We start from the raw sequence: 8,201 nt of genomic DNA on the forward strand, positions 1-8,201 counted from the left end.
CTTCGATGGTGGTGGCATAACACTCGGATGGGAGAATTCCACCCCTTGGGACGTGTAGCTTGGTTCTGTCCCTTTTGGTGTCTCAATACCAAAGAGGGAGAGTGAGGAATATTAGGTTGCTCCGATGGGTATTTGCATGGGAAGTGACAAACTCGGTCTTACTTTGATTCTCTTTGCTTTTGAACTTATGATTATGTTTGTTGAACTTCGTTCTTATTGCTATTTGGTTCATGGACATATGGTTTGTAATAACTTTAATTAGTGGTTGTTGTGAAATATTGCTATGGTTATCTTTGTGATGGTGATTCCTAATTGATTATCATCTACCATCCTTCATATGCATTTTGGTCATGTTTGATTGAGTTTGGAAATTCTCTAGCCATGGTATGATCTCTAAAACCCAAACTCCATACCTTGTGTATATGCCTTGTGGTTGTGCAAGAGTTTCTCCTTTTGTTATATCATCTTTCTTGCACATATTTGTTTGTAAGATATAGGGGAGTAATGATCCTAGTATATGTTCATTTGCATTCAAATGCAATCTCTAAATAAGCACATGTCTAGGGGAGGCTCTTCTATATCATAACAAATATTTCTGCTCCCATTTCTGTTATTCCCTATGCAAATTCTCGTGTTGTCATCAAACACCAAAAAGGGGGAGATCGAAAGAATATTTCCGGCCCTTTGTGGGGTTTGAGTCTTTGGTATCAACATGAGAATTGTTTTATGTGTGCTAATGTCTTCAGGAAAAGCTATGTTTGACATACAAGACGGTGTTGGAGGCACTTTTGAAGTTTAGTGGAGTTAGTCATCCTAGTTTTCTTTTGTAGCTTGTAGTTAGTGGAAGGAAATGTGGGTTCTAGTTTTTCACGCGCACAAACCATATTTGCACCCCACAACCATCTCTTTTCAAGTTGTCACTCTCCCTATCTTGGTTACAAAGGTTTCTGGTCAAAACTTGGAGGCCGAAAGTTCCGGCCAATGCAACCGCGACATTACCGTCGGAGAAATTCGATTGTTTCCTCACTTCCTTGGTCCACTGTTGGACAATCGGAAGTTGGTCGGTACTACCGCGAGCTCTGGGAGTACCGAGAGGTACTAGTAGAATTTTGGGCATTATCAGAAATTTGCTGGAATTTGGCCGCTACTACCGGCCATCTGTAGTACTGCCCTACTTCCGGCAAGTACTAGAAATGCACAATTTGACTATCAAAGGGTATTGGGAGTCCTTAGGGGTTTGTCGTTACTTGGCCGGTACTACTTTAGGTTGAATCCTTCTCCAAAGTAACCACTGGGCGATGCTTTTGGCCCAACGGTACTATCGCTGGTTTGGACTAGAAGTAATGGTTGGATATGAGAGAGCACCTACAAATATGGGTTGTTCCTCACATCCCACTGATACGTCCAAAATGTATCTACTTTCCCGAACACTTTTTGTTGTTGTTTGCCCTCTATCTTGTGTGTTTTGAATACAACTAACACAGACTAATGTTGTTTTCAGCACAATTACTCTGGTGTCTCGTTTTTGTGCAGAAATCCAACTTTCAGGAAAATTCCCGCAAAATATAGAAAAACTCATATTTCACCTGAAGACTCCCGGAGCCAGAAGACGAGACGGAGGGGGCCACGAGGGGCCCACACCTACCCTTGGCGCGGGCTAGGCCTTGGCCGCGCCAAGGGGTGGTCTGGACGCCTCGGCCACCCCCTTGACCTCTCCTTCGTATTATATAAGCCTCCTAACCTGAAAACTGAGGGGGGTTCGACGTTTTCCCAGAAAGAGTTCCGCTGCTCCGCTGCCACCAGAAACCCCAATCCGGGGTCTGGCACCCTGCCGGGATGGGGATTTGGAGGAGATCATCACCATCGCCATCACCGACGCCTCTCCATCAACCATCCATGATTCACATCCATGTGTGAGTAATTCCCCGTTGTAGGCTATAGGGGATGGTAGGGATTGGATGAGATTGGTCATGTAATAGCTATAAGATTGGTATGGGCATAGTGCCTAGTATCCATTGTTAGTAATTTTGATATTGTTGCAACTTGTTGTGCTTAATGCTTGTCACTTTGGGCCTGAGTGTCATGATCTCAAATCTGAACATGTTATTCATTCATGAGGATAATTATTGTTTTTGATCATCTGCAAGTTGTATACACACATTGTTGTCCGGAACCCGAGGCCCCAAGGTGACAATAATTGGGATAACCAGAGGGGATGGCTATGATGTGAGGATTCAGGAAGTGTTATGCTTTGCTCCGGTACTCTATTAAAAGGAGTACCTTAATTACCAATAGTTTCCCTTGAGGCCCCACTGCAACGGGCTGGTAGGACAAAAGATGTCGTGCAAGTTTCTCATTGCGAGCACACACGACTAAATAGGAACACACACATATGGTTATCTTGTACTAGGATGCTTATACCATTGTTACTTGCAATGCCTATGTCTTGCTATTATATGGACTCTATCATTCATGAAACGCCCGTTCATCCATCCATGTGCCTACAGTATTTTAATCCTATTGTTTACTACAATCATCATTACTGCTGTTTTTATTTCGCTACTAATGTTACTTCACTACTACCACTGCTATAAAACTGTTACTATTGATAAACTATTGCGAGCAGGTCTATTTTCAGGTGCAAGTGAATTGACAACTCATCTATTAAAGCTTATAAATATTCTTTGGCTCCCCTTGTGTCGAATCAATAAATTTAGGTTTTACTTTCCTCGAAGACTATTGCGATCCCCTATACTTGTGGGTCATCAATACTATTTTCTGGCGCCGTTACCGGGGAGCATAGCTTTATTTACAAGCTCACTTGAAGGTGATATTGTTCGCTGCAATTTATTCATTATGGGGAACGCTCCTGAATCGAAGTTCCATATATTGCCATCCACTACAAGAAGAGGTACAACTCTGGACACATTTGTTGCTCTTGATTCGCCATCTGTTATGAGTAAGCTTCTTACTCCACCACATGCTGCTACTTCTGCGGAATCTGATAATACTCCTGATGATTTTGATGATGCTGTAGGGATTCGTTGCATAGAAAACAAAAAATTTCCTACCGCGAGAACGCAATCCAAGCCAAGATGCAATCTAGAAGACGGGAGCAACGAGGAGATGATCGAGACTCACCCTTGAAGATTTCCAAAGCCTACAAGATGAGGCTCTTGTTGCTGCGGTAGACGATCACTTGCCGCTTGCAAAAGCGCGTAGAAGATCTTGATCACGGTGCCACGATCGGGCAGCACCTCCGTACTCGGTCACACGTTCGGTGTTGATGAAGACGACGTCCTTCTCCCCGTTCCAGCGGGCAGTGGAAGTAGTAGCTCCTCCTTGAATCCGGCAGCACGACGGCGTGGTGGCGGTGGAGAACTCCGGCGGAGCTTCGCTAAGCGTGCGGGAGAGGTGGAGGAGAGAGGGGGCGGCTAGGGTTTGGGAGAGGGGGTGGCCAGCCTCAAGGGGTGCGGCCAGCTTGTGGCTTTGTGGTGGCCGGCCCCTCCCCTATGCCCCTCATTATATAGGTGGATCCCCAAGTGTTGGACTACAAGTCTTCGAATAAGACCCCAACACAAGAACCTTCCATGTAGTAGGGAAACCTACCCAAGGTGGGACTCCCACTTGAGGTGGGATTCCCCCCTTCCATGTGGGGGGTGGACGGCCCCCTTAGGTGGAGTCCACCTTGGACTCCCCCCTCTAGGGTTGGCCGGCCATGGGGAGGTGGAGTCCCTCCGGGACTCCTCCTTCCTTAGTGATTCCTTCCGGACTTTTCTAGAACCTTCTAGAACCTTCCGTAAAATCACCGGATCTATTTCAAACTTATAAAATGACTTCCTATATATGAATCTTATTCTCCGGACCATTCCGGAACTCCTCGTGATGTCTGGGATCCCATCCGAGACTTCGAACAATACTTCGAACTCCATTCCATATTCAAGTTCTACCATTTCAACATCAAACCTTAAGTGTGTCACCCTACGGTTCGCGAACTATGTGGACATGGGTGAGAACTCTCTCCGACCAATAACCAATAGCGGGATCTGGAGATCCATAATGGCTCCCACATATTCAACGATGACTTTAGTGATCGAATTAACCATTCACATATGATACCAATTCCCTTTGTCACGCGATATTTTACTTGTCCGAGGTTTGATCATCGGTATCACTCTATACCTTGTTCAACCTCATCTCCTGACAAGTACTCTTTACTCGTACCGTGATATGTGGTCTCTTATGAACTTATTCATATGCTTGCAAGACATTAGACGACATTCCACCGAGAGGGCCCAGAGTATATCTATCCATCATCGGGATGGACAAATCCCACTGTTGATCCATATGCCTCAACTCATACTTTACAGATACTTAATCCCACCTTTATAACCACCCATTTACGCAGTGGTGTTTGATGTAATCAAAGTACCTTTCCGGTATAAGTGATTTACATGATCTCATGGTCATAAGGACTAGGTAACTATGTATAGAAAGCTTATAGCAAATAACTTAATGACGTGATCTTATGCTACGCTTAATTGGGTGTGTCCATTACATCATTCATATAATGATATAACCTTGTTATTAATAACATCCAATGTTCATGATTATGAAACTAATCATCCATTAATCAACAAGCTAGTTAAGAGGCATACTAGGGACTCTTTGTTGTTTACATATCACACATGTATCAATGTTTCGGTTAATACAATTATAGCATGGTATATAAACATTTATCATAAACATAAAGATATATAACAACCACTTTTATTATTGCCTCTTGGGCATATCTCCAACAGTCTCCCACTTGCACTAGAGTCAATAATCTAAATTATATTGTAATGTACCTAACACCCATGGCATTTTGGTGTTGGTCATGCTTTGCCCTAGGGAGAGCTTTAGTCAACGGATCTGCTACATTCAGATCAGTGTGTACTTTGCAAATCTTTACTTCTCCATCTTCGATGTACTCACGAAACGAGTGATAACGCAGCTTGATATGCTTCAGCCTCTTGTGTGACTGCTTGCGCGCAATTGACGTGTGTTTTTCTGTTCAGCACGCGACCGTTGGGAACCCCAAGTGGAAGGTGTGATGCGTACAGCAGTAAGTTTCCCTCAGTAAGAAACCAAGGTTTATCGAACCAGTAGGAGCCAAGAAGCACGTTGAAGGTTGATGGCGGCGGAGTGTAGTGCGGCGCAACACCAGGGATTCCGGCGCCAACGTGAAACCTGCACACCACAACCAAATTACTTTGCCCCAACGTGACAGTGAGGTTGTCAATCTCACGGCTTGATGTAACAAAGGATTAGATGTATAGTGTGGATGATGATGTTTGCAGAGAACAGTAGAACGAGTATTGCAGTAGATTGTATTCGATGTAAAAGAATGGACCGGGGTCCACAGTTCACTAGAGGTGTCTCTCCGTAAGATAAATAGCATGTTGGGTGAACAAATTACAGTTGGGCAATTGACAAATAAAGAGGGCATGACCATGCACATACATATTATGATGAGTAGTGTGAGATTCAATTGGGCATTACGACAAAGTACATAGACCGCTATCCAGCATGCATCTATGCCTAAAATGTCCACCTTCAGGTTATCATCCGAACCCCTTCCAGTATTAAGTTGCAAACAACAGACAATTGCATTAAGTATGGTGCGTAATGTAATCAACAAATACATCCTTAGACATAGCATTGATGTTTTATCCCTAGTGGCAACAACACATCCACAACCTTAGAACTTTCTGTCACTATCCCAGATTTAATGGAGGCATGAACCCACTATCGAGCATAAATACTCCCTCTTGGAGTTACAAGTAAAAACTTGGCCAGAGCCTCTACTAATAACGGAGAGCATGCAAGATCATGAACAACACATAGATAATAGATTGATAATCAACATAACATAGCATTCACTATTCATCGGATCCCAACAAACGCAACATGTAGCATTACAAATAGATGATCTTGATCATGTTAGGCAGCTCACAAGATCTAACAATGATAGCACAATTAGGAGAAGACGACCATCTAGCTAGTGCTATGGACCCATAGTCCAGGGGTGAACTACTCACACATCACTCCGGAGGCGACCATGGCGGTGAAGAGTCCTCCGGGAGATGATTCCCCTCTCCGGCAGGGTGCCGGAGGCGATCTCCTGAATCCCCCAAGATGGGATTGGCGGCGGCGGCGTCTCTGGAAAGTTTTCCGTATCGTGGCTCTCGGTACTGGAACTATTATCGACGAAGGCTTATGTAGGCGGAAGGGTAGGTCAGGGGGCGCCACGAGGGGCCCACATGCTAGGCCGGCGCGGCCAGGGCCTGGGCCGCGCCGCCCTAGTGTGGCGTCGCCTCGTCGCCCCACTTCGTATCTCCCCCGGTGTTCTGGAAGCTTCGTGGAAAAATAAGATCCTGGGCGTTGATTTCATCCAATTCTGAGAATATTTCCTTACTAGGATTTCTGAAACCAAAAACAGCAGAAAATAGCAACTGGCTCTTCGGCATCTCGTTAATAGGTTAGTGCCGGAAAATGCATAAATATGACATAAAGTATGTATAAAACATGTAGGTATCATCAATAAAGTAGCATGGAACATAAGAAATTATCGATACGTTGGAGACGTATCAGCATCCCCAAGCTTAGTTCCTACTCGTCCCGAGTAGGTAAACGATAACAAAGATAATTTCTGAAGTGACGTGCTGTCATAATCTTGATCATACTATTGTAAGCACATGTAATGAATGCAGCGATTCGAAGCAATAGTAAATATAATGAGTAAACAATTGAATCATATAGCAAAGACTTTTCATGAATAGTACTTTCAAGACAAGCATCAATAAGTCTTGCATAAGAGTTAACTCATAAAGCAATAAATTCATAGTAAAGGCATTGAAGCAACACAAAGGAAGATTAAGTTTCAGCGGTTGCTTTCAACTTGTAACATGTATATCTCATGGATATTGTCAACATAAATTAATATAACAAGTGCAATATGTAAGTATGTAGGAATCAATGCACAGTTAACACAAGTGTTTGTTTCTTAAGATGGAGAGAAGTAGGTGAACTGACTCAACATAAAAGTAGAAGAATGGCCCTTCGCAGAGGGAAGCATTGATTGCTATGTTTGTGCTAGAGCTTTTATTTTGAAAACAAGAAGCAATTTTGTCAACGGTAGTAATAAAGCATATGTATTATGTAAATTATATCCTACAAGTTGCAAGCCTCATGCATAGATTACCAATAGTGCCCGCACCTTGTCCTAATTAGCTCGGATTACCTGGATTATCATCGCAATACATATGTTTTAACCAAGTGTCGCAAAGGGGTACCTCTATGCCGCCTGTACAAAGGTCTAAGGAGAAAGCTCGCATTGGATTTCTCGCTTTTGATTATTCTCCACTTAGACATCCATACCGGGACAACATAGACACCAGATAATGGACTCCTCTTTAATGCATAAGCATTCAACAACAAATAATATTCTCATAAGAGATTGAGGATAGTTGTCCAAAACTGAAACTTCCACCATGGATCATGGCTTTAGTTGGCGGCCCAATGCTCTTCTCTAACAATATGCATACTCAAACCATTCAACTCATGGTAAATCGCCCTTACTTCAGACAAGACGAACATGCATAGCAACTCACATGATATTCAACAAAGGGTAGTTGATGGCGTCCCCAGGAACATGGTTATCGCTCAACAAGCAACTTATAAGACATAAGATGCATAAGTACATATTCAATACCACAATAGTTTTTAGGCTATTTGTCCCATGAGCTATATATTGCAAAGACAAAGAATGGAAGTTTTAAAGGTAGCACTCAAGCAATTTACTTTGGAATGGCGGAGAAATACCATGTAGTAGGTAGGTATGGTGGACACAAGTGGCATAGTGTTTGGCTCAAGGATTTTGGATGCATGAGAAGTATTCCCTCTCAATACAAGGCTTAGGCTAGCAAGGTTATTTGAATCAAACACAAGTATGAACCGGTACAGCAAAATGATACGTCTCCAACGTATCGATAATTTCTTATGTTCCATGCCACATTATTGATGATATCTACATGTTTTATGCATACTTTATGTCATATTTATGCATTTTCCGGCACTAACCTATTAACGAGATGCCGAAGAGCCGATTCTTTGTTTTATTGCTGTTTTTGGTTTCAGAAATCCTAGTAAGGAAATAT

This window comes from Lolium perenne, chromosome 1 (genome assembly GCF_019359855.2).
Source record: "Lolium perenne isolate Kyuss_39 chromosome 1, Kyuss_2.0, whole genome shotgun sequence".
Taxonomy (NCBI): Eukaryota; Viridiplantae; Streptophyta; class Magnoliopsida; order Poales; family Poaceae; genus Lolium; species Lolium perenne.